Source organism: Anas acuta, chromosome 8 (genome assembly GCF_963932015.1).
Source record: "Anas acuta chromosome 8, bAnaAcu1.1, whole genome shotgun sequence".
Lineage (NCBI taxonomy): Eukaryota > Metazoa > Chordata > Aves > Anseriformes > Anatidae > Anas > Anas acuta.
Genome location: NC_088986.1, coordinates 7839083 through 7866879, shown reverse-complemented (window position 1 = coordinate 7866879; position 27797 = coordinate 7839083). Strand labels below are relative to the sequence as shown.

Below are 27797 nucleotides of genomic sequence, written 5' to 3'. Positions count from 1 at the left end.
AACCACAGAATGCACTGCTGAGGGCACACTGAGAGAAAAGCAAATAAGAAGCATTTTTTTTTTTTTAAATCTGTGTGAGTACTTTTGGTCTGCCACCAAAAAATAAATAGCGCCTTCAGCTTTCCACCATCTGCAGCACCTGTAATTGCACAGTTTGGACTCCAAAAGGGCCTGCAGGCTGAAACTGGTTTTGCTTTAGGTTTTCAGATCTTATAAATCTTCCATCTCTTGTGATGTAATGGAGATTTTGTAAGATCTTTTCCAGGTTTAACTGTCACAGTATATGTACAATTCATTGCACTCACTTTAATCCAAACACCGTCTCTAATATGTTCTGCCTATCTTTTTTATACCATTTGTTAGTGATCAGAAAAGATTTTTGCACTGTATTCTTTTCCCCTACTGTTTCTTTTTTTGCCTGCTGGCAATAATTATAAGTTTTGCAGGACACAAAAAAGCGGATATTAAATAGACTGTATATTATTAAAGATACTGTCATAGGCTTCAGTCCTGAACCAGCAGTCTGAGTAATACATATTTGCCTTTGGCACAAAAACATAGTCATTATTCCTGACAAAACAGAAAAAAAGGGGTGAAAGAATTGTAGCTATTTAGTAATAATTTAAGGTTTTCATTTATTTCCTTGCAATGCAATAATGTACATGCATCTGTGTAATTGTTTTTCCTATGCATTCTAGTTGAAATGCATCCTATTTCCTAGATTCATGACAATGAAACATTTATACCCTATATTCTGGGATTAATTTATATTGCTTGTTTCATATTATATTATTAATATTAACACGCCACTCCTCCCCTTTAATTGTCCTTTTCTCTTCATAATAATAGCAACTATGAAAGAATCCAATTTGCTTGAAATTTTCTGTCTTATTGCACAAAATTTTCTGTCTTATCCCAATCCAAGGATGTTGGGCCAACTCTTCAGGTGTTATAGCATTAGCAGATTTATACCAGCTGAAGGTCTCATATCTCATTTCAAACTGTTTAACTTCGGCTACCAGGCTCTTGGTGTAATTTATCAACTCGATCACTTGCATATGTGAAGTTGTGATATTCTTTCTTTTTCCCCAAGTTGGCTGAAGATACGTGTGTACATAATATATACAGAAAGTTTAATTCCATAAAGATCTCTTATCCAATGCACACTGAAAGCACCATATTTATTGGCATCATGTCATATTTGCTATTTATTGCTTTGTTTTTATAAATGTTGGCCAATCACTATTGAATACAATTCTGACTGGAATCAAATGAGTTTGTGACTTGTATTTAATGTCATTTTCCAGCTCAGCTCTACTTTTTTATAAAGTGTGAAAAAGAACCTCTGGTGAAGTTCTGATGGAAGAGCAGGATTAAACTAAACCAAATTGGGCACAAACTCTGACTGCTGAGCTTCGGACTCCAGAGATACTCTTAGATAAAATATCTCTAATCAACTTAATACCACATCAGTTGAGGAAAGATCTTGTATCATGTTCTGAGGATGAGAGATCAGAGTATTCTGAATTTGTATATAGATAATACGCAGGCTTGGATATGGGTCTCATTTCTTTCTGATCCAGGAAATGGAATTCACTTTTTAGGCATACAAAGCACCAGATAATACCGTCATAGTACCTTGCTTCTAGTAGTATTTATCCTCAAATGATCTGAAAATACATTACAGACAGTGAACTGCACAGCAGTTCTGTAAAGCATAAAGATATGAGTTGATTATCAGACAGAAATAATACTCCAGATGTTATAAATATTTCTTTACCTGCTGCATTAAGTTCTGGTCACTGTATCTCAAACAGCACTAACTGCTTGAAGCAGATGAAACAAGTCTTGTGGACATAAGGCTGTATATCACCAGAGCACATATCAAAGACCGAGGCTTCCTAATTTAGAGGGGAAGAAAAAAAGATATAGAAAAATAGTAGTGGTAAAAAAGGATGAAGTTGACTGCCATTTACCATTATTAAATGGTGAGAGAAAAGGGCCATTCTATAAAACAGAAGGGCTGAACATGTGAAATATTAAATGCATAATTCTTATATTATGCACAGCTAATCTCTGAAACAGTAGAAAAAGTTATTAGAGGAAAAGTCAGTGTGATTCAAGGATTAGTTGATTTCTGTACATCTAATGAGAATATTCAAGTTTACTTTTGGGTAGAAAGAAATAGAGGAATTTGCTCATGCTTTAAATAAGACTTTCACTATTTTCTGATATTTGTAGGGAAAAATTTGGCCATAGTTATGTTATACCATAACTGCCTGCTATCTCTGCCACTCTTACTGATATGTTTGTTACAGTTCATTACAGGTTACAGGACAAAGGAAACCTTTGATGTGATTTGGTGTGGTTACTGTTTTACAAATGGGCCAAGTGAGGTAAGAGTGATATACCCAAGATGACAGAGAAAATCAGCTACACATCTGGGAGTAGATCCCAGGAGTCTGTCTCTCAGGTCCAATAGTAAGAAGTTGACACTAGTCTGTCCCCAGTTCTGTAAATAAAGGAGCAAAGATCTCTTACAGAGGAAAATGCACATTACCTTTTGGAAGGATGAGACATCGATTACCTGAATAATTCTGTGATTCTGTGTGATATGCTCTTGATTTAACATTCTGCTTGTTCGAGTTCATTTTTAGAAATATACTGAAGTAAGTATTGAAACAAGTATCACAACTGCTTTTCAGACAAAACTGTGCTAGAAATGTTTTAGCCTTATTCAGTACATGTTGCTGTTGCATGTTCTACACATGCTGTTGTTGCTTCCTATCCTGGGACACAAACTGCCCTTGCTTTTCTGGTGACTCCACTTACTCCTCCTTTCTTTGACTCCTAAAATTTCTTCCCCCAATTCCACTATGAAGAGAGAGAAAGAGAACAGTCATCTTAGCTTCTTGTCCCAAGCCCCAGTCTTTATCTTGCCAAGGCCTTTAAAATAACTCCCTAAATCTCTAAATCTATAAATTAAAGAAGCAAATAATACTAATTTATTTTAAATGGAGAGGAGGGGAGGGGAGGGAAGGGTTCAGTTGGAAGAGAACCTTCAAGGATCATCAAGTTCAACTGCCTGACCACTTGAGGGCTAACCAAAAGTTAAAGTATATTATTGAGGGCATTATCCGAATGCCTCTTGAACTCTGAGACTTTTAGAGAAGTGATTGATGCCACCCCTCTCACTGTGGTCCTCACAGTGAAGAAATTGTTCCTAATGTCCAGTCTGACCCTCCCCTGGTGCAGCTCTGTGTTGTTCCCACATGTCCTGCCATTGGTACCAGGGAGTAGAGACCAGCACCTCCCTCTGCACTTCCCCTCTGTGAGCTGCAGAGCAATGAGGCTGTCTCACAGCCCCCTTTTCTCCAGACTGGACAACCCAAGTGTCCTCCACCTCTCCTGACAGGACATGCCTTTCAGCCTTTTACCAGGTTTAGTACCCTCCTCTGAACACTTCCGAGGACCTTAATATCCCTTTTTATATTGTAGAACCCAGAACTGTACACAATATTTAAGGTGAAGCCTTGAAAACACTAAATATAGAGGGAGAATCACCTCTTTTGATTGGTTGGCTATGCTGTGTCTAATGCATCCCCAAAGGTGGTTTGCCTTCTTAGGGCACACTGCTGATTCATGCTGAGCCTATTGCTGACCAGCACACTATTTGTTATTAGAAAATATTAATTTTCTAGAATATAAGCTAATAACCCTTCTGATTTCTATTCTGCATTCACACACTGATAACTAGCCATGAAATAATCAGCAGTTTGTTCTTTTGCCTAGGACGGACAGAGATTCAGATCAAGTCCATGATTTCTAGATAGCATTGAATTCTCAAGCTGTTCAAGTTTCTGCCAAGAAGTAATGGGGGAATAAATATGTACAGGTACACAGCAAACGAATTTTCTATTTGAAATGTGTTAAGAGTAAATCAGGACACATTTCATTCATCTCACACCTTTCAGCATATCAGAAGAGTCACTGCTGTACTTTACCACCTTCAAATAACCTCCAGAGCTGTTAGCAATACCCTCCCAATTTAAAGCATCTACTTTAATTTCTGATCAACATCAGGAAGGAATTCTTCTCTCCCTAGTAGCTGAGTTCAACTTGAAGATAAACTTCATTATCATCCTCATAGTCTCTCATACTGTATCATTCACTTGGTAAATTATTCTGTCTTATTACCATGGAGGTCACTGTTACGGGTTCAGACAAGAGTGAAAGCAGAATGAAACTCCAAGACTACAAGTGCAGACTAGTAAGATGTTAAAATGGAATGTCAAATAAATTTTGATATTTAGCAGGATAATGAATAGAATGAATTCTAAAGTATTATATATATATATATATATATATATATATATGTATATATCATTTACTGACGTGCCGTTCATTGTCCAAAATCTACTGGTTCTCTTGGATAAAGATTCTGAGAAAACAAGCATACTTATCTTTCTAAATGTTGTCCTGCATATACAAATAAATAAATAAATAAATAAATAAATAAATACATTTCCTTTTAAGCATGTTTATGAAAACCCCGAAATATATATATATTTTTTAACTATCACTGCTAAGGCTTCTGTTTAAATAAGCAGTCCAAGCTGTGTGTGGAAATCCATTGCATATCTATTTGGTCTGAAGACAAACTGATGTGTTCAATCTACTGAAAGTAAACCTGTGACATTAATATTTCCAGACTATTTAAACAAAGTTTGACAAAATACTTGGAGTAGTTAGTGAGGAATACTGCAGAAGGTACTTTTCAGTTTCAGCATCTGGTATGTACTCTTTTCTCAGATGTATGAGAAGATATGTGCTTTCTACCCCTTCCATATGGATAGAATATACAAGGATTTGGGGCAATAATATGCAAGAAACCCACTATTTTTCCCAATGAGCAGAGAGGCTGAGATATCTCATCCGTATATACAGTTCCTGTAAAGTCAGACTACGATTGATGTGGAGTGGTTTGTACTTCCATTGCCAGTTCTGTACCTGACTTTATACAGTCTTTAGTCTCTAAAAGTCTGTCAAGTATTTATTTTTTTCTTACCTCAGCATTCACGCATGCACATACATGTGTGACTCTCTCACCCATTCTTCCATTTTGGGTATACATTGAAAAGACAACCTCCCCCCCCCCCCCAAAAAAAAAAATCATATATATATATATATATATATATATATATATATATATATATATATATAAATAATGTATATATATATTATATATAATGTATATATATATATATTATATATATATATATATATATATATATATAATATATATATATATACTGAAATAACTTAATTTACTTTGCTCCTAAAATGGTTTTCAGTCATTAGGATGATTAGGATGTAGGCTGCTGTTTACACTAGATGACTGTCCCTCGGGTAAAGAGCTACCTAAAGGAAGGGAACTTTGGGAAGCACTGGTTTTCCTGTGCAAATTTTCTTTGCTTATGAATTCCCAATTCCCAGGCTTCACAGCTCATACACCACTGAAAGGGGGAGGAAAAAAGACAATTAGAAGACAAAACATGCCTCAGTGTGAGAGCAGAACAGGAAAGTGCAGGCACCTTTCTGTTAATCTTGTACTTACATAGCAGCTTCCTCATGACGCTGGGGCTCTTTGGTGGCCAAGCCCATTTAGTGCCAGCTCAGCTTGGCACAGCAAAGCAAGAGTCAGTATTTAGTAAATACAGGTGTAGCTGAGTGAGATGACTACAGAAGCCCCAGTGCTGCCAGTTTGGTCAGTTTCGCTGCAACATATATAATTCTTTTTCTTTTTATTCTGTTTCATGTTCTGGCTATTTCTAGCTCCTACATAACCCAGAGAGGCCCTTTGGAGACCCTAAGGAAGCCCTGCCCAGTGGTGGAGACTAGAACAACTATTGAGGTGATGTGCTCAGAAGGCGGAAGCCCACTTGGATGACTCAGATAACTCAGGTAACTTTATTCTTGCATATTTGCCACTGGGTGCTGCTGGAGCCAGAGGCTAGAACACACAGACCTGTGGTCTCCCCCCAAATGGATGTTATTTCATTATTCACTATAGATGCTAATATTTGGCCAGACACATAGAAGGAAGAGAACTAGGCTAAAAGCATCTCACAGCTTATCATGGAGTCTTCATATGCAGTGCTGTATAAATCACTCTAATCACAGCACCATTAGTATACATGTTAAGAAAGAGATAGTCACACATATCTAAACACTGATGGAAGTATTCATCCATGCCCCACCTAGTAATACCATGCACCTGTCTATTGCGCAAGTATGTGCTATGTACATGGTGACATCAGCATTAGAGAGCCAAGGGAGCATTACTGATGCCCACGTAAGTATTTTTCTGAAAAGAAATCAAGCCTTTAAACAGCAATATTGAACTGTTCTTATTTAGTCGCATCTATAAGGTTTTACTCATGCATTGCTTAGTATTAGCATGCTGTGTTTATCTCTGAGTACCAAACTCCTTTCTGTCCAAAAAAATGATACTGAAAATGCATAAAAGCAACATACTGTGAATAAACAGCTTATCTTGGGGGAGAAAGATAAAATTCACAATACCAAAAATGGGGAAAACCTTCTTCGCTGTTGAATTTACCATTTATAGATTAATCTGTCCATTGTGCTTCTATGAAAAGCTTTTCTGGCATTCCACTCAGAAAAACAAAATCTACATTTAAATGAATGTAAGAGTGTACTACAGCAGGAGCCTGTCAGACTGTTTTATACCTCATTGCTATAATGTAATGTTATTGATGCAACCTAGATTATGTTTGAGAAATGAGATCGTGCAAATTCTCTCCCATATATCAACCAATGTGGCACAAAGTATTAGGCTACAACATTATGTAGTTCTGAAACTATTATATGACCTCAAAGTTCCCTAAAAGGCTTCAAATTGGCACAGACTAAGAATTTGCTAAGGGTATGTTTTCAAAGGGAATAGCTGTTGCTTGTTTATGGCTTAAACATTATACTATGCCAGTAATAAAATACCAGTGATGCATGCAAATGGAAAATCGTGCTGCTTTTTGTGGTAAAAAGGTTAATTCCTTTGGAAGAAACCAAGTCCCTGGATAGAAAGCATCTCAGCCACCTGACTAACATACAGAAATTTCAGTACAGTCTTATTGTATACAAGGGCTAGGAAAATCTAATAATATCCTGCTTTTTTTTTTTTTTTTTTTTTTTTTCCCTAAGATTCAGCAGGTAAAAGCTCTGATTGAATTTCATCTTGATTTCATTAAATATTCATAAAGGCCAATTAGAAGGGCAGCTAAGTAGGCCACAAGGCCCCCTTCCATCATTCTGTCAAAGGCAGTCCATCAGACAGTCCTGTTTGCATTAGGGCCTGGTAGTCAATATCTTCATTCAATCTTTATGTAGTATCCCTCTAAATCACTGCTCCATCCCACTTTACGGCTTTTATGGACAGACAAGGGAGGAAAAAATCTAATAATTCTGAAGGCAAGATGCTTACTCGGTAGAAAGCAAAATGCAAATGAGAAAAAACATCCTCAATCAAATGATGGAATGAAAATCTTTTCTTTAATGAGCAATGACATTGGTAGAGCACTGATTACATTGAAGAAAAACTGTTTAAAATTCATAATCAATCAAGCAAGTTTATTTTAACCTTTCATGACTAAACCGCTGGGTTACAGTTTAATTTATTGATGGTGCTTATCTCTCCCTCCAACCACTAATTTTAAAATTACAATCCATATAGAATATGCTGAGTTGAGTCACAAAAATATATACTGATGTTTATATTCAAAGAAACCTATTAGCTCTGCCTGTTTCCCTTTAAAGATTCAGTGGCCTTTCTATACACGCCATATTACATATATTTGCAGTTTATGCGGCAGAAACGCATTAACTCCACTGGTGCCTGGCTGGACTGAAGTATCATGGCAGTTTTCATTTCCAAGTCTCTTTGTCAGACTGAATTGAGCAAATATGCTTCTCTGTGTTCGAGCATAATAAAATGCTTCATCGTGCCACTAACCACACATAGCAAGGGGGCTCAGAGGGTACTTCCTTGCTTGGAACGTGATTGCCATGCAATTTGAAAATGTGGCAGATAGGTTTTTTGTGTGAGATTTCACTTTTTTTCTATATCAGATGCCATGAAAAGAAAACACATTTCCTCTACTATTGTTGACTCTCTTCCCAGAAGAGCTTAAGGAATGCTGTGGGTTATAGCAAGGAAAGAAGACTGGCTTATATACTACTTGAATAAGTTGCCTGTACTTGAACTGCTACGATGTGCACCACCAAAATGTCTTCTCAATATGTTTTGAAAATACTTTCAAACTCTCTCTTCCATTTCCTGAATGTAACGATGTAATTTTTAACCTCACATAGTATATAGAAATATAAGTTTCATCACTATGTACTTAAAAGGACTATATTGTAAATTCCAGAGATGAAATGGAAACTCACTGATTTCTAAGGTCTTTCCACTGATTTCTTGTTAGATAGGCCTTATATGTTTACTTTATCATACTCCACTGTGGTAGGTTGGAGTTCAGTACAGAAGACTCTGTGGGTACTTTCCTGTACAGCAAGTACAATACATAAAATTTAGTTCACTTGATTTTTAACAGAGACCAGAACAGTTATTCCTACCCAGCTATCTATCCTTTTCAGTACATATAGAGTTCCATTGCAGCTGTATCTGAATCCCTGGGCAATTCTGGTTTCACAGTCATTTAAGAGGTTGAAAAATATTGTCATCCCATTTAACACGCACTGTAAGCTACTGAGAGACAAAGACTGTCTTTTTGGTCTGTGTCTGTACTGCACCTAATCTCACTTGTTTATGTCAGGCAAGAAGCATGAAAAGGAACATAATACCAGCCAAACAGTTATGGGTGCCTGTAGGACAAAGCAAAATGTGACTTCCAGTTGTTGCAAGAAGGCCAGTGTATGCTCTGCAGTGCACCCCAGTTCTCCTCTTCCTTCACTGGACATATCCCTGTGCAAGTCCCAGATCCAAGGAAGTGCTTTGGACATGTCCTGGCTTGGTGTCTGGGCAACTGCTGGTGCAGTCCCCTCTGTTCTGCTCACATCTCTAGTTAATCCACCAGTAATTACTGTATCTATCTGCCTTAACAAAACGTCTTGATTTGTAAGTAAATCGCACAAGAAAAAAAAAGGCTGCAACAGCTGCAGCGTGTCAGACAAAGGGAAGATGTTTATCATTTTATTTGGTCTACAAGGAGTTTGATATGCCCTCTGTAGGCCATTAGAATGACAGAGTATTAAAAACATTTGGGTATCATTTTAACTGAGTATACATTTTCTATTTGGTCTCTGTTCCCTTTCCTAAATTGGTCCAGCTTCAGTAGCAGTTAATTTGAAAAACAACAAGAATAAACCACAGAGAAGCTACTTGAAACAGATTTCTTTAAGATAATCTACTCTATTGCTTATTCCTAACCATAAACCGCTGGCATTAACCATAAACCATCCTAATCACCATTGGCACTACATTTCTCCTGCTTTCTTAAACTGTGAACAGAGAAAATCCCAGACCTGTAAAAAGCAAGAAAATGTCCAATAGCTCAGTTTGCAGCTTGTATTTGAATGATTATTTAAAGACTTCACCCAGAAAAATGTAGAGCTTAAGTAAACTACTTCTTCCCACTCCTCCCCATCCAGGTTAAGAAGAACTAAATCATATATTTACTTCTCACTTGCATTTGCCATGACAGACAAAAAAATCCCCAACAGGTTGTCGGGAACAAAAAAAAAAAAAAAAAAAAAAAAAAGGGGGAAAAAATGTTGCAAACAAGGATGCTTTTGCTGCTACACACACCCTCATGAGCATGCATATTTTGGTACTGTGTTTGGTCTCTGCGTCCTGAGAAGGACACAGCAGAATGAGAGAAGGTACAGAGAAAGGCTAGAAATGAATTATGAATAGCCGCCTGATGAGGAGACTGTGAAATTGCTAGGACTTAACCACTTGGAGAATAGAAGGCTGTGAGATGTGATTGTGGTTTAAAAAATCCTGGAGGTAGTGGGTGAGAGTGATTCAGAATAACAGAGCTGTTACTCACTATATCTTACGATTAAAACCAGGTGCCACCATTCTTACCTAAACTAATGGATCAGTGTCTTAAAACAGATAAAAGTATTTTTTTAAACATCAGGCACTGAGCTTCTGAAATCTGTTGCCATAGGGGGCTATCGACACATTGCCAAGTTCAAAAAGAGATCAGAAAACTCAGGAACAACGGGTCCACAAATAGATCCTAAAGAGAATAGGCAGGGATGTGTTCTCTAATGTCTCTAATCCAGTGCTCATGGCTGCTGAGGGGTTGGGAGGGGAAGGGACTGCAGACAGTGGTCAGGCTCATCCACTCTCATTAGACAGCATCTCCTGCTGCCACTGAGGGACAGGGCACAGTTAGACCATGGTCTGATTCAGTAGGGAATTTCTGATGTTTTTATATTACTCTGAAAAAAGTAAATATGCTGTGAAACATGTGCAGATTGCCCTTTTACATGGAGAAGGGGAAGAGAAAGGAGAAGGACAAGGGGAAGCTCATGCCCTACAAAAGCCACCTCTTAGTGCTGAACACCAGAATAATATGAACACTGAATAATATTTGTTTTATAAACCATGCTCTCATCGTCTTGGGTTGGATGAACTCACAAGTGCCCAACAACCACAGCCAAACTGAAACTGGAAGTCATTTTCCCTTCCAGATTACATGGTGTTATAGTAACAATTCTAGTTCATCAAGAAAATAAAAATGTGGCTTTTTATTTGTATAAAGAGAGCTATTCATATGGAAAAGCTATTCCTAGTCCCATACAGAAGAAATCTCTTCAGGAGCAGGCCTTAATGATTTTTGTTAGCTTTCAGATGTGGTTGCTGATCTAAATGTCAAGAAGAATCAAAAGAATCTGTGGATTTTTTTTTTCCTTCTTTCCTAAGAGGAACACGTTTTTATGCCCTTATTTCTACGTTTTTTCACATTTTTGTCTGGATACATGATTACTTCCAATAGGCAGCCTAGATAGACCAAGAGAGAAATAGGAATGTTTCACTTTATCCCCTAAGAGCAAATGTAATCATGTTCCCTTGCTGATTTGTGTTTGGAAATTACCATTCTAATCCAATAGTTTAATTTTATTATACCCTTCAGTCTAACAGACCAGGCAGAGAATGTGTAATCACAAACAAAGGGCCAAATCCTGCTTGCCATACTAATGGGAGTAGTCCCACTGATTATAATGGGACTACACACAAGCTTTACCCTTAACTAATATGAAAAAAGATAAACGTACTCAGACTCTAGGGTAGGTTTTTTCTTTGGGCTTTTCTTCAGGCATATTATTGAGTTTCTCAAACACAGTCTAAAGTAGTGGTTAAAGTACAACTGAGATGAAAAAAAAAAAACCCTTCTTCATTAGAAAGTGCAGACATGATATTTAGCTTATGCTGAGATAAAAAGGTTGAAATGCTGCTAGCAATTTGGAAGCTAGTATTTATATGCATCTACTTGAAGTGTTTAAATATAATATATTTCAGCATCCTTTCACAAAGGCACCTATGTAAACCTTTTTGCTCTTTAACAGGACTTGTAAATCAGAGTGACTGGGGGGAAGGATAGAGAGGAAGGGGATAGCAGGCATCAAACCTTTCATTACTTACTCTGTTTTCGTACACCTCACCTGTGAAGGGGTGCTCAGCCCGAGCTGATGTCACCCAAGAGTGTTACTCACACTAAACTAAGTACTGGGGAAAATTACCCTGTTATTTGCTCAGCTTCCAAACCCATATTTGCCTAATATCTTCCAACATTCTTGGTTAAGGCTTCAGTGTAAAGGATGACCAAGTTAAAAGCATATCTGAGACTTATGAAAGAAATCAGGAAACAGATTTGCAGAGACGTGTTAAATAGTCGCAAAAAATAAATCCTCGAAAAGTAAGTGTAGCTGTGCTACCTGTGCAGTATACACATACCCACTGCCAGACTATTAGTTACTTACTTTAAAATAACCTAATTGAATACTTATTCTTTTTGAAGCTTCTGTACAACCAAGACAGAAATATGTAGAAAACATACAGCAGAAAAGATAGAAAAAGGTGGGGGAGGTTTGCCTGCTTGTAATTTTTTTTTTACAATCTTTTTTTTTTTTTCCCTGAAACAGTTCTCAGTTATGTTTCAGAACCTAGCCATCTCTGCATATAAATAAAAGTTTTTAGTCCTTTAGCGTTACAATGTGTATTTATTTTAGTTGAGCAATCTCTTTATCCAGTTCTCTGATTTAGTATACTACAAACCAAATACAGCTTTCAAAACATCACACTTATACATTATCAGGTCATATGTGCCCATTTTGCTTTTCATTCTTGACTAGATGTTATTTACACTGAACATCTTTCCTTGAACTCATAAAAACGTCTAACTGATCATGTTTCTGATATACAAGGGTCAGTCAATATAAAAGATGCAGAATAAATTGATGACCAAAAACTTGACTTCCAAGTCATCATCAGCAGTGTAATAAAAATGATTCAAACACTTAGCATGAGTCATCCTGGCAATTTGATGGGATCATTGTTTCCCAAAAAGGAAGTCCATACAGAAGCTTCTGTGCTACTCACTACAGCAGACTGGTTTTGTAATAGTAAATAAATATAAACTTACCAAGTCCCATGGCTTGTCAGAAATCAAGTCTTAACCAAACAACACCACTCCTTAAATATCCATGCCACTCCACTCATTTTCCTAAGAAAGCTTAGGGACACATATAGCCTTAGAACACATCTCACACAGGGGAAAAAGAAAAAAAAAAAAAAAAAGAAAGAAAAAATTGCAGGCTATTTCAGATAACAGAAGTGTTTTCCAAAATCAAGGTTCCTTTCCAGGAAATATTCTGGCAACAACTCCCTCTCTTTTACACTGCTGTAGATCCACTCATCCCAAGATTAGGTTAAGGAGGAAACACTTTCTTTTGTAATTGAATTGATACACCTTATTTAGGAGTTAAGTCACCCTAAGCAATGTGTACCACTAAGCAGGAGAGACAGACACCTCCAGAAAGCATTTGAGCTAACCTTAGATCAAATTCAATCTGGAAGTGTCTTTTTCTTTACTGATTACTGAGAAAGCCCCAGATCAAGCTCCTAGCTTGGAGCGAATCTCAGCAAAAATGCTGAAACAGGATCAGTTAGGGCTGAAGACATTTACAGAGGGAGACCAATACCTTGACCCAAAGCAGAAAGCCAGTAGGTGTCACAGCTCACTAACACCATGGACTCCCATTTTGCACCAATACTTGTTCTGTAAAGAAAGCCAAAGGATGCAAAGGACTTCACCCATGAAACTGCAAGACTAAAGCAAATAAAATAAATAAATAAATAAATAAATAACTCAATTTCCTTCTCCCAGTCCTGACTGGTAACAATACAGGAAGGCCTCTCATTTAACCATTTCCATACATACTTTTTCATCTGGGAATGACAAACTGGAAAATATATTATGCAATACAATGATCCCAGTGTTGTGTTGGTGATGTGAACAAGATGAGCCCAAGTAAAGTTTTCCACAATGGGGTTTCTCATTAACCAGCCACTTATATTAAGGAAACTGGGCTTGTGGCATACATTTGCTGTTGAAACACAACAAAATACACAGTGTCAATTATATTCAGACGACAATCTACAAAATTGGTTACCACTTTTCCAGTTCTCAAACCAAGATACTGAGATTAATAACATTTTTTCCCCAAAGTGATCTGTTGCTTCCTAGGACGCATACTTTAAAACAAACAAACAAAACCAAAAAATAAAAACCATCACCCCCCAAACAAAACTAAATAAAAACCCACTTTAAAAATAACATTTTCATCTACCTTATAGTAGGTATCTGACCCTTCCTGTCTTTCTGGTAATAAGATTGCATCAATGGAAAGTGAGGGGATGAAAAGGGAGTGAGCCAAGGAGTTCAAGCTTCAGATCAGCTCTTGCAGAGGAAGACTGGATGGAGTAGATGGAGCTAGTGATCTTCCAGCTTGGCTCCACACACATCTAACCCCTCTGCAGGGGAAAATGTGCCACATCTTTTTATGGCTCTGATTTTGTATTTTTCTACCATCCTCTGGTGTTTTATGGGGACAAGCAGTCTCCTTGCAGGACATCAGAAAACAGTCAAAACAGCTTTATTCTGAGCACACTTAAAAAGCAATTCGGGAGATCAAGAGGCAGGCAAAAATCACAGACAAAATGTAGGTGCCACAGAACTATAATAATGGTAAATAACAGCTATAGCAAATTTAGAGACTATTTTGATTAGTCTGCCAGAGGTAGAAGTAATGTTGAGTGACCAGCAACAGATTGATTTTTCTCTGTAAGCTAATGCTGTTCAGTGTCTGAATTGTAGTTATTACTCTACTATTATCCGAGAGCCAAAAATCTACTCAAGAATTTCCTTCCTCATGCACAGAACACGAAATCTAGGAGTAAGAACTCAGGACTAAATTAATCTAAATATAAATGGTTAATGCATGTGAGAGATACAGGTTTTTCTCCAACTGGAGCTACTAATACTTCCAGTTGTTAATATCTGATTCAAAAAGTCTGAATTTCAGCCATCATATAAAGCAAGGACAAGGACTCATGGTTAGCTACAATGTGGTATACGAAGGTAATCATGCCAGATTTCTATTATCATGGTGAGATTCAGTGACTACATTAAGCCAAGTTGCCTGACAGCTATGAAAAAGACAGCTTCATCCACTTTTATCAGAACACTGACCTTTTCAAGAAATAATAGAATATATCCTGCTATCATTTCTCACATGAAGCTCCTGTTGAGGTCAATAGGAATTTGGCGTCAAAATGTGAAATCAGTACTTGGCCCATAATGTTTAGTGCTGCATAACAGGCTATTGGGAAAGGATCCAATGTTAAGCATCAGTTCTCATTAATTACACTGCAGATTCCATTTCTAAAGACTTTCTATCATTTATTGTGCAAATTAAATACTGAGAGCCAGATCCTCAGCTGATGTAGATCAGAATACCCATGATGAAGTCAAAGAGATAAGGTCAATAAAGATCAGTCAATGAATTCAATACAGCTAAGTAAAATTACACCACAGAGAATCTGGCCCAATGAATAATTCTCTCATCTAATCAACATTGCAGATTTTTTATCTGCAGTGACTGATCTTTGCTGCATATCCTGTGCCTCTTCACGTGTGGAAGGTCAAAAGATGAAACTGGTGGAAAACCTCTGTGAAGAATATACAACAGAAAGCTGTAGCATGAATAAATCCACTTCTGAACTGCAATATAGCGTTGTGCTCTAGTAGAATAAATAATGTCCTCTACTAAATTTAGTAAAGGTTTGGATTTTTGTCATTATGAAGCAATACTGTAATTTGCTATTGTAAGAGCTTCTACTTACAATTCAGCAAAAAGGTGATGATCACTTTTGTACCTTGCCTACTCACCGTGATGAATTTTATGGTTCTTTGTATTACGTCTCAAAGGAAATAGTTTATATGTTTATTTTGTGATGCAGTCGCTGTTAAGTATGTAGCTTTCTCTCCTCTTCTCTGAATCTGAATTACCCAGTCTGGACTTCTGACTGATCCTCATTCCAAAGAAAATATATTTGACCTACCTTGTAGTTTATGAGCTTATAACATTAGAATTTCTGGAGGTCAAAAGCATCTACACAGACATTCCTTGAATCAGATAATAACATTTAGACAATAGTTTTAATTCAGTCATAGAAGTCATTTTACCAAGCCAAAAGTACTATTATTTTTGACAATAATAATTCATAGTACCGTAATGTACTAACAAGAAAACAGGACTCTGTTACACTAAGCATTGCTCAATTGCAAACCAAGCCGACAATCCCTTCCCAGAAAAATAATAATCCCATTAAGTCCATTCACAACCTCTACCATATTCCTCAGAGCAAAGAGTTGCCTTCCATCCAAGCATGATGCAGTCAAAGTTGTAGTCAATGCAAACACACTTGGTAATCCTATGTGGTAACAAGTCATTCTGTGTGTGTGTCTAATTTCATCAGTAGCATTTGCAGTAAATCATTACAACCTCAGTATTTATTTTGTAAACTGAAAGATGGAGACGAATCTGACGTGTCAGACCATCCAGCATGCTGACACATCCAGTGAAGCACTAGATGGAGCACTTACTGCTGTGTCTGGAAAAGGCCCCCAGAAAAACCAACTCCATTACCCTCCTCCCTATTTGTAATATACTTTCAACTTATGTTTGAAAGCCATCAAAATATGAAATGATCTTAAATATGGAAGCTGCATGACAACATTTCAATTAAAAAGCTTTTAGGAAAAGGTCGTGGAGAGCATCTATAATATATTTCAAAAGGTTTTGGAAAGGAGGGTACAATATGGGTCACATCACAATTATGGCAAATTGGGTAAAAGAGAGTTTCCTGAGACTGCTCCAAGCAGAATAAAAGTGATTGAGAAAGTCACAATATGACAGATATTAATAACTACTACCTATCATAATGTCTGATATAGTATCTTTTATCTCAAAGGATCCCAAAGCGCTTTGTAAAACTCTGCATGGAATAATTTCTTTTATCACTACCATGTTTCCATATTTCTCAGAAAGCAGTGCACTGATGAACTCTACACAGTAGCACAGCATGAATTTTTTCAAAATCCCAGAAAGTGAAGAATACCTTTTTTATTTGAAATTTGGGCAGGAAAATGGTGCATTTGTGTCTAAGTTCTAACTAACATAGTACATTTTCAATAGCAAATATCCTGAAGTGCTGATGTACCTCTGCCCCAAACCAAGAACATCTAGCACCACTGTACACTTTGTAACAACTTATTTAAGATCAGCTCAAAAGAGGAGCATTAATTACTGAATCACCAGGAACATGGCTTTTGAGATCCACGAGCAATACTGAGGTTTCCTATCAAACTACTCCCTCAGATTAAGATAATATGATTTATCAGACCTGCAAAGATTCCAGCCCTGATAACATGGCAAATCACATGCTCCTGCAGTATTTTACCAGAGAGAGATAGAAAACATAAAAAAAAAATAATCTTGAAATCTTCCTAATACCTTAAAATCTGGGTAAGATGACCTGTTTTAAATTATATAATGTGTTTAAAAATAAAAATAAGCAAGGAAATTCATGGATTAATGAAGAGATATTTTTAGGGGTGTGGCTCTAATGGGCTTATCAATATTAATCAAAATGGTATCCTAAAAAACAAACAAACAAAAAACAAACAAACAAAAACAAACAGGATCTAAACAAAGCCCTATCACTAAATATAAAACATCTCCACTTAGAACTTGATTCACACTGCCATATTCCTACCTATTTGTCCTAAACTCTGTGTTAATTCTTAAAAACAAACGAACAAACATCAATGCAGAAAGTTAATCCTTTCCTATGCTCACGAGGCAGTGAGGAAGCACACCTTGTGTCAGAAGAATGCAAAGTGATAGGAAAAGAGCTTCCTTCCACAAAACTTGTCTTGTGTCTTAGGAGGCATTTGATTTCTGTGACTAAGGATTTAATCTGTGTTTTTTTCCCGATGCCTGTGAAGGCTGAAGGAGTAATTATTTTATAGAAGGACAGACTAAGTAAATGATTTATCTGCAAAGAAAAGTAAATCTGTAACCCTTATTTGTAACCCTTAGCATTTCCCTTTTTCCAGGTCCTGCAACTGAAAATGCTTTTTTTTTTTTTTTTCAGAGATTTTCATAGCTTTGATGATTATAAGACAAATATCTACTTAGTTTTTCAAAGTCAGAATAGTTTAAGGTCTTCAAAAATCAGTGAAACTCCTTTTACTGCTTTCAAAAACCCTCACACCAGACTACAGTTTTCCAAAACATGAAACCCTTCCTTATTTACATGAATTTGTCTAGGTCACATCTCTTTGTTGAATTTCCCTCCTATAAGCTCCAGACTTCACGTTCAGGTTGATATGTTTTAGTGGGCTGCGTATGTAAGAGAACATTGCAATACTATGGGTACTACCAGTAACCACTCATATTTTTCTATTATTTCTTAGAAATCATCTAAAATCTGCATGTGGGGATTTCCTCCCTCCCCAGTCCACCACACGCCCATGTGTGCTGGCACATGCACACAAGCACACACACACACAAAGGACTATTTTGTACTGACATTCAGCTGCCAGCTCATTTTATTCTGGTCTTTATAAAATAATATCCTAAGTAGCCTATTAGCTTTAAGGTCAAAATCTTTGTCTATTTTCTAAATCTGTTCTCTTCTCTCTCCCCCCTCCCACTTCCTTTCCTTTCATTACCCTTTCCTATCAATTATCTCATCCTTGCCTGCTGCCCATCTGAGCAAGCCAGCAGGACCCCCTCAGTGCCCGCCAGATTGTCTCATTCAGCTAGCTCTCAGGTTGCTGCTGATTGCCGTCTTTATTCATTACCAAAACACTTGCTACATGGTGCTTGGGCCCTGGCAACCAAACTCTAAATCCTGCCAGTGAGAAGGTAATTACTAGTACACCACAAACAGAGAATGGAGTCTGCTGTGAGTTGTTAGAAGCAGCCGTGAGATAGACCCGGGCTATTTTCCTGCAACTGTAGCTGACTACTTGCTTGTCACTTGGTATGTACTAATGACTGCCCTTCTTATTTATTTATTTATTTATTTTTGTAAAAATCTGAAAAAAAATATAGTTCTAAACAAACTCACAGATGTGTCAATTTACAGGTGGGGAATACAAAATATGGTGTAAGAGGAGTTTTACCTAGGCTTTCATCTACAGATTTATGAAGTGGCTGCAGCCATCAGGGCTACTTGAATGCAGAAGGTATCCTGAGAGCCTTTTCTGATCCACAGGAGCCTATGTCCAGGGAGAAAGTTAATTTTCCTTAACTGTTTGCTGAGCTAAAATAGGTAATAGACAGTCTGTGTTAGGCAGCCAAAGTCTTCCAAGCCATGGTTTGCCTTCCTGAATCAGTTAAACATTACTTCCAAATGATCTTAGGCCTCGTTCTCTCATTGTATGCAAACTGCAAGAGGTCTCTGCTTGTTTAGTCGTTTGTATTTACAACTCTTCCCTTTAAACACCTCTTTCAAATTTTTACTCTTTCACTTGGAAACCAAAGCTGACCAGTTTTGTTACTTCTAAAACATATTTACTAGACGAAGATATTTCTGACATCAGCTGAAAAGTTCTGTGTGTCTTTTGCATCTGCTTTTCAAATCCTTAATCTTTAAAGTGCTCACAAACAAGGCAAATGCCTTAATGCTAAGCAGTCTCTAGCAGATTTGAAAGTGAAATTCAAGTGGCATTTATCTCCCCATCAGTGGGAAGGATTTATCCTATTACCTATCACTGCCATTGACGAGCATTGGTCGTGTAAATCTCTAACATGTAAAAGGAACCAGACTCATCTAAAACTTTTCATATAAAAATATCACCTTTGATCCAAGTAATACAGAACTGTATGAGAACAGTTATAGTGAGAATACTGTATATCACAAGGGAAATAATTGATATATTGAAAGAAAGCCAAACAGATTTTTATTTTTTTTTTAAAGGAAAAATCTTTCATACCACAGAGTTAAAAAGACCTTGCCCCTGGATTTGTTTGCAGTGCTTTGCTTAAGGTTTAATTCTATTGATTACACATTCCATTTTCCAAAGTGCCATTTGCCTGAAGGAGCAGGTGGTGTTTGCTGTTTCCATTTAACTGATATATTAGCCATGTGGTGCACTGCATCAGTGGGCAGTATTAATCAATTTACGGCAAGATGACAGAGAGAATCACTCACAGCAAAATTGCAAGGGGGAAAAAAAGGACAAAAGCAGGAAAATAATGACCACTAATGGGGAACTTGAAAACAGGAAAAAAAAATCTGTGCTTTTAATTCTTCTCTTTCACAACAAATGAAATTGGAAGAATTTCAGAACAGCCAGTGTTAGAAAGGAGACAAATATCACTAAGTCCACTAGAGGACTTTTTATAAGCGCTTTGCTGTTTGGCATTATGGGATGCATACACAGTCAAAGATCTCAGATACTTGCTTACAAACTTATATTTCCTTTCCTTAAATGAAAGCAAAATGCATCATACAAAATCAAAGTTGGTTCAGATCTTTTATTGGAAGAATAGTTCAGTTTCTATATGTGATAACTAATTTTGTATAAAGCTATTATCTACATTATTTAAAAAAGAACATTTTGAGTTTATGATTCCATGACAGTGAGGTGGTTGTGTTTCAAATCATCTGGTTCCTTCCATTCATAAGATCTCATTTCCAAAATTTGACCAAGTTGTATGTTGTTCTGTAATTATTAGTCTTCAAAAAATACATATATTGATTTAAATGCAGTGAGAAAACAGAGAAAGATACAGACAGAGAAGGGCAGATGACTTCCTATCTTTTTGCAGTCAGGAAATGCATACCTTCAGAGATTACAGAAAATATACCAAAGTTTAACTAAATACTTTCACAGTCCAGATTGCTTTCTCAGCCACAAAGCAGTGCAAATGAAGCCTTGGCAGAGGAGTCTTAGGCTCCCCAACAATGTCGCTAGCAGCAACTCAGAAGGCCTTGCTCTCTCCAGCCTTCCAGCAGGGCTGGAGTCTCACAGATACGTACCAAAATTGCAAACCCACATATTAAAATTCAAGCACCAACAATAGCAATGTTTTTTGAAAGATAAAAATGTAGAAATGCCTTCTATAACACATCAAATGCATTGTAAATAAATGCTTCCTGTAACACAGCAAATGCATTGCAAATAATGAGGGGGAACAAAAGAACAGACAGGATATTTATGTCATGATGTCAGCACTAATGTATTGCTTTTGTTTCAGCGTCTAATTATATTTTAATAACTGGATGGAGTTTGATGACCTGTTTAGTCCCAAGATTCTATCACACCTCTCAGATGTGTAAAAGTAAAAAAAAAAAAAAAAAAAACAAAAAACAAAAAACAGAAAACAAACGCCTGTCCTGGGGAGAGAAAAAGCAGAGAAATCATTGTAATTCTATCAGGTCAGATGAACTGGGAGAAGACCGAACACAGATATAATCCTCCTGCCACACCAGGTGAGGAGTACAAGAAGTAAAGAAAGACAAGCAGGGAGTGGGACGCAGCTAAAGGAGAGGCCAACAGATGAGCAGAATGTTTCTCCATTCAGCCTCTGCAATAGTTACTGGACATAAGTCCCAGGAGCCACACTGGAGAAAAGTAGAAAACTGTGCACTCCTGTACTTAACCTGGTCTCCAAAAGGTTTGATCTGGACATTCACAATGAAAGTTTCGACATATCCATCTAGCATAACACGTATGTTCTATGAATATATATAAGAGCAGGGTATTTTAAAAGAAATATAGACTTACTGATTCCAGTAGTAGTAGTAAAGGAAATTTAGAAATTTCAAGATTGGAACAAGAGCATCAAAGACCAAGAACTCAGCAAATCTACCCTTGGCAACATAAGGTAAAATGTCCGATTCACATTGTTTTGTTATAGAAAGGAGATAAATTCAACAGTTTCCACCGAAATACAGGTTAAAACTGTAAGGAATGTGAGCCCTTGTAAAAGGGAAGACACCACTTAGGAAAACTGTCAGATGTTCCTGAGGGGCATGTTATATATCTCCTTACACATTGTCTCCCTGAAGCTGACTTATCCCTGAGTATCAGCATGCATTTGATTGTTTAATATTCTATCCTTCCTTAATGTTTTAAAGTACCACAAAACAGTGAAACTATGCTTCATAAATTAACAAACAATAATAAAACAGTGCTTGAGGAATCTGTTTAAATGATACAATATTAGCATAAATCATAGGCTTAATGAGAACTAAGGAAACATTTGACAACAGAGCATGATATGGCATAATTCAATAAAATAAAGTTATAACAGCTCTCAGTAGCACCAAATCATTAAATAAATTCAGCAAACTTTTCAATTAGACACAACTTCCGTGGATTTAATAGACTTGCTAATAGTTTGCTTTTGTATCTTTTGTGGTTTTTCCTCTTTGCATCTCTGGACAGAGAAAGGGTTTGAACATCTGAACAAACTCACAGGGCGTAACTGAAGATGATAAGAATGTGAAAAGCAGAACTGGGAACATCACTTTAAGACATTAAGTGAAATTATGCATGGGCTAATTTACAGGCTAGGGACTTTTAAGGGAATTTTCTTTTATCTTCATGTGCTACTTCATAGCAAAACATTATCAGGAAACCATTTCAAAAAAATCATGCCAGCATAGGAATTGCCACAATTAATGAATCTCATGGACCAATCTTCTACATTGTTCTTTCCTTAAAAAAACGTCTAACAGCATGTATTTTGGAAGAAAATTAGAAAAAGCCCCAAAGCCTTACTTCACACAGCTGTTCAGGTAAGGTTACTCCCTTTGGTCTCTCCCTAATCCCTAATATGAAATAATTTAATGGTGAAACATATGTTTTAATAGTATCTGAAACTTGTTAGACAATTAGTACTCAAGTTTTTCTTGTTATGCATTCAATGATCTAGGGGAGTGTTCCCATATTTTTGTTCTGTTACATCTGGTGGCTCTGAGTTTCACAAGTGATTCTCTATATAAGGACTACTCCAGTAGCAGTGACTATTCTTGCTATTCTGTGGATAATTATTATTTTTCCTAGTTTTATGTCTGTTTTCTGTGGTGTCTGGTGTAATGCACTACATAAAGGAAAAAGATGTTACATAGCAGCTGCTAAATGTTCTACCATCTTTGCCAAGCTATACAGCTCTCTTATTTATGCAGGCAGACCTTGGGTAGGAGATGCCAGTTAGTTCAGAAGATGCAGTGTGTTCAAGCAGCAGTGGAAAGGACTATTCACATTTCTACCCACTGAAATGCAGGACATGGAAATGGAGGTATTAATATCCGTTTGACTTTCCTACTTTAATATCCTCACTGAGAGATCACTGCCCAGACATCAAAATGTTTTTAGTGGTGATGTAAGGCTTGTTGCAATAGATAACCAAAAGTCATGACGTAGGAGCAGTGCCCTAACCTTAACTTTTCTACATTATTGATTTTCATTTTTGTTTGTTTGCTTGTTTTACACACCCAAACACATAGTTCTGGGGTCAGGCTGCTTATATGCATTTGTGAAGGGCTTAATAGAATAAGGCTATTTATATTTTCTGAGAGAAGGGAAAGTTGCAAGTGCCTTCATCACAGTGACAGACCTTAGCAATAGAAATGATGCCACTGATGGTTATGATCCTGGTGCACATTCACTGCACCTTAAAAGGTTGCTTTTTACCTCTGTCTTTACCCTTTTACCACTACCTTTCAAGTGTACCATGATTACGACCATAAGCTGATTCTTCTCTTTTTCTCCTAAAGACAAGCAATTTGTTTTCTCAACTGTGATGATGCCCTTTCTCCTGGCCTGGCACATCACTTAAAGTTGGTTGGCATGATGTAAGAGAGGGGAGAGGCTGGCCTTCATCAGCAATTCTGCACAGATATGCCAATGTAGAATAAAAGCAGCCTTTTCCACACCAGGCTGCTTATTAAACAGCTCTTAATGGTCTGCAAAACCTTCCCTCTTCCCTCTCCCTCCAAAAATGTGCATTGCTTTATGGGGCTTGTGGGAACTACAGGCTGACTACATAGAACTAGAAAAGGATGAATTCTAATTAAGAGATAATGTCAGTGGAATAGAACTTTGTCACAGGATAATGATCCCCTGCTGTTAGATAAATATGGAAGCAAAACTTAGGCAGTTTTTGAAAATAAACATTGAGGTGAAGCCAAGATGTTTATACTCAGAAAGGGAAACATTCATCCCTCTGCAGTATTTCTATTTCATGGGGTTTTTTAATTAAACAAAACCAATCCTTTCCTCCCACCCAACAAAAAACATCTTCATTGATGACCTTAGTCTTGCAAACCATCACGAATATAAGATCCTCGCTTAAATCAATAAGAGAGTTGTAAAGCAGTACTGTAAGATTCACTCCATGGAAGTAATAGTTTTGAGAATATGATCAATAACACTTAGCAACTCTTACTACTATTTTTCCACTTATTAATAATCAAATTACTAGCTATAATGAGCCAAACTACCTTTTGGCAAAACTCCTTCTTGTCAGTGGATGTATGCCAGCAGGCAATTTGGTTCAGTGTTTTACATATACTGTATTCAGTGGGCAAATTCTGATCTGTTACCTGTTTATATTTGGAATATATCAACACAAGTCAGTGGAATTACAAAGTGAAAACTATGCAAGATCTGTTTATTAATGCTCTCACAGTGTCTTTAATTTACAATTTCTTGGAAACTAAGAACAAAATACAGCATGAAAAATATAGTGACATTTTAAGATCTGAAGCAAAAAGCCCCACAAGCTCTATGGCAGTCCCAACCGTAGGCTGTGTGTTTTGCCCCCTGTTGAAGGGGAAAGCCATTCCCCTGTTCTTGCTCCCCTGGGTTGTCTGTGAATCTCGTAAGTGATACAATTCAGGTATACATGTACTTGTAGGTCTCAGGTCCTCGGATACTTTTTGGGTAAATTATACAAATGAATGTCACTAACAGACTGACGAACAGGCTTGCCCCAGTACAGCTTCACCTCGCTGATGCCAGCACTGGAGTAGCTTCTCTACTACCACCAGAAAGATGGCAGGAGCAAGTATTTCAAGGATGCCATCGAGGCATCGAATGCCAGCAAGCAAGCAGCCCAGACATGCCAGCAGTTGAAACTCATCTCACATGACAGAACCTACAGCACAAAGATTCAGCTGCTTCCTTTCATAATTTAGGCTCCCTTCTACCCCGAATTACAGATTCTGTCAATTGACAGTAAAGTGTCATGCATGTTTCTCCAAGAATAAGCATACTTTTAGTTAAATTGATTAAATGATTTTTGTACGTTTCTGTATTGTTTTTCTGTTCTGTTATTTTCCCAAGATGGTATCTAGCTGCCAGAAATAACACTCAGGAAAATTCAGAGGGGTGTTTTTTTCTTTTTCCTTTTTTTATTCTATATGAGCATGTATAAAATAAAATCAATTAAAAAGCAGGAATGCAATTTCTGGTGGCACTTTGCAATGACTGATTAATATATTTTGAATATTTTCCACTGTAAATTTGCTTTGCTTGATTTTCTTCCCTTGGAAACTGCTATTTAGTAAAAACTAATCAACATGTCAACATTTTGTTTATTCTTAAACAGCATCATTTATTATTATTATTACAGTGTCACTTTGTTGTTTGCCATGTAGAGGATTCTACGAGCGTCAGCTCCCCACGTGGCCCACCTATTTGACATTCAGGCTGCTTGCCCCCTCTTCCACTGCTATGACAAGGTTATACAAAGTCTGCAGCCCTGCAAAAACAGGTTCCTTTGGAAGCTGAAACTCTGACAGACTTCGTACACAGCAAGGCATCCGTGACATCTTGGCGTCTGCCAGCTCCATTCTTGCTTGATTAGCTCTTGGTTACCTCAGTGATAATGTCTGGAGGCACTGATTAATGTACAATAATGGTACATCTCACTGGAAAGATAAGCTTATAGGAGATCAATTAAACAGTGGCAATTTCACAGGCTACAAGCTAGAAGAATGGTACTCACAGCCTTTTCTTGGAGCTATTTTTTAATCAGTTTCTTCTGCCTGCTCTAGAATTTTCATATAAAACAGTAACTATCATAGGGGGAAAAAGAACTACCCTGAAAATGAAAGGTGACGGTACCCATTAAAATTACAAGGGAAAATGAATATGAATCAAGGCCCCTGAACATTCCTTCAGCTGTCAGAAGGTTACAAATTCTGCTTTGATGATAAGACAAGAAGTTTTTTGAAATGCAAACTTGCCATAAATGGTACATAGGAGAATGCCATTGTTTCATGCAATTACATTGTTGCCTGGGCAACCATGTACAAAAGTTAATGTAAGTACAGGTTTAAAGATGAAATGTCTCCTAAATTGGAATAAAAAACCATTTAATAGTATAGATGATCCACAGGAAAAAAAAAAAAAAAAAAAAGAGAGAAAAAAAGACACGAATGTAACTATAAAAAGACCTCTCCTTGAGCAGGAGTATAAATTAAAGGTTACCTTCCTCCTCCAGTTTTTAGTCAGATATTTTAATAATAATAAAAGCAAAAATCTTCAGGTACTATATGTTAAATAGATATAACAATGGAAAATTTAAGAACGCAAATATTATCTTGCTATTAGAAAATTTTAGAGATTCATCATGTAAATAACAAAGATTTCAAAAGATAGCTGTTTTTATAAGGGTTTTTAAAACAGACAACAAATTATTTTGCCCTAGAAAACAGTACTATGGGAAAGTATTTTATTGAAATGTATCCAGCAATTGTTCTTCCAATAACTATATTTAATGCAGATGGGGGAGAGAGAAAGCCTATATTGTACTGGGCAGTCAGTTTTATTACTGGAATGACTACACTTCTTCCTATCATCAGCCTGGATTTAATAGCAGAATTATGGCCCATTATGTCTATTGCAATGACTTCTCCGGAACAGGGTGGCCAAAGATATATTTGAATGTGGAACTAAAACACATTGTTGGATGTAGTCTTCAGGGTATTTTGCATCCCTGGTCACATGCCAAAGTGGAGAAGCATCCAGAAATCATGAGAGAGAGACCAATGAGATAGCTAAAGAGCAGAAATAAAGACAGAAAAGGATCATCCTTGCTCTGCATTGATTTATTTTTTTTTTTTTTAAATCAGAATATAATCTACAAAGAATCTTGCATTTATACTCTTACTTTTAAATGACCACAGCTGCCTCTGATGATAATATGAGCATAACCCTTTGTAGAATAAAAATAGTATTTTTCTTAATTCGGAGGGAGAATTAGAAATACTCTATTTTGTTTTCCTTTCCTTTCAAATGTGTGTACTGTTTTTTAAAGAAAGATAAAATGTTCCTCTGCCTTTGTCACTGTAACCTTAAACAAAAAGTCTCCAGTATTTTGGTAGGACAAAGCACAGGAAAACATATTGAAAGGAACAATGCTGAACTACTGGATACATAGAGTAGCTGACCTAGCAGGTCTTTTCCATCTCTTATTTCTTTGACTGTGAGAAATGGTAGAAATGCATAATAAAGTCCAACACATATTCAGTAAGACACCAAGTAACACAGAATAATACAATTTTGCCTGTGTTAGGAAACAGTAAATGTATTTTGCTGGAAAAGTCAGGTAGGAAGAAAAGAGATTTCTGGCTGATGTTGAAAGAAAAACCTCTTTGTGCTAATCCAGTTGGGCATGATTTTCACAAGTGCAGAACACTTAAAACTCCACTTGAAGTCAATAGAAGCTGCAAGTGCTCAGCACTTCTGAAAATCAAGCCCCTCGGGAACTGGTGAAGAACAAAGAGCAAAGAACTTGTGCATCGGATAAACTGACTGTCAAAATTTGTAGAGCTGCCATCATCTTCTCATTTAAACATGTTCTTAACACCTTCCTCTGCCTCTGAGTGATAGCTACAAGTCACTCCAATCTGGCACTGGTTAGGCAAGCAGCAAGCTAAGATTTCTGCTTTTATGCTAATGCATTTGTTTCAGAGTTATCATCACGCCTGTACCAAACCCTCATCTGTCCTTGTTTATCTATTTAACACACCTGTTTGTGCATTGTTTCCTACACAGGTTGATGTTATTAGAACAGATACCTCCATAAAACATCAATTAGAGGTAATCAGCTCTTTCTCTCTCTCTCTTTTTTTTTTTTAGATGTGTTAT

General features: G+C 36.9%; 1 protein-coding gene and 1 long non-coding RNA gene across 8 annotated transcripts in view; one reads left to right on the top strand and one right to left on the bottom strand.

Moving 5' to 3' along the window:
* The window catches only part of BEND5 (BEN domain containing 5), a 924018-nt gene that overhangs the window by 464767 nt on the left and 431454 nt on the right, over positions 1-27797 (bottom strand). The gene's annotated exons all lie outside the window — the stretch shown is intronic.
* On the top strand, positions 18232-25238 carry LOC137860597 (uncharacterized). Its single transcript, XR_011099076.1, has 4 exons — positions 18232-18667; positions 20890-21519; positions 22376-22435; positions 22826-25238. It is a non-coding gene; the product is annotated as an uncharacterized lncRNA (long non-coding RNA).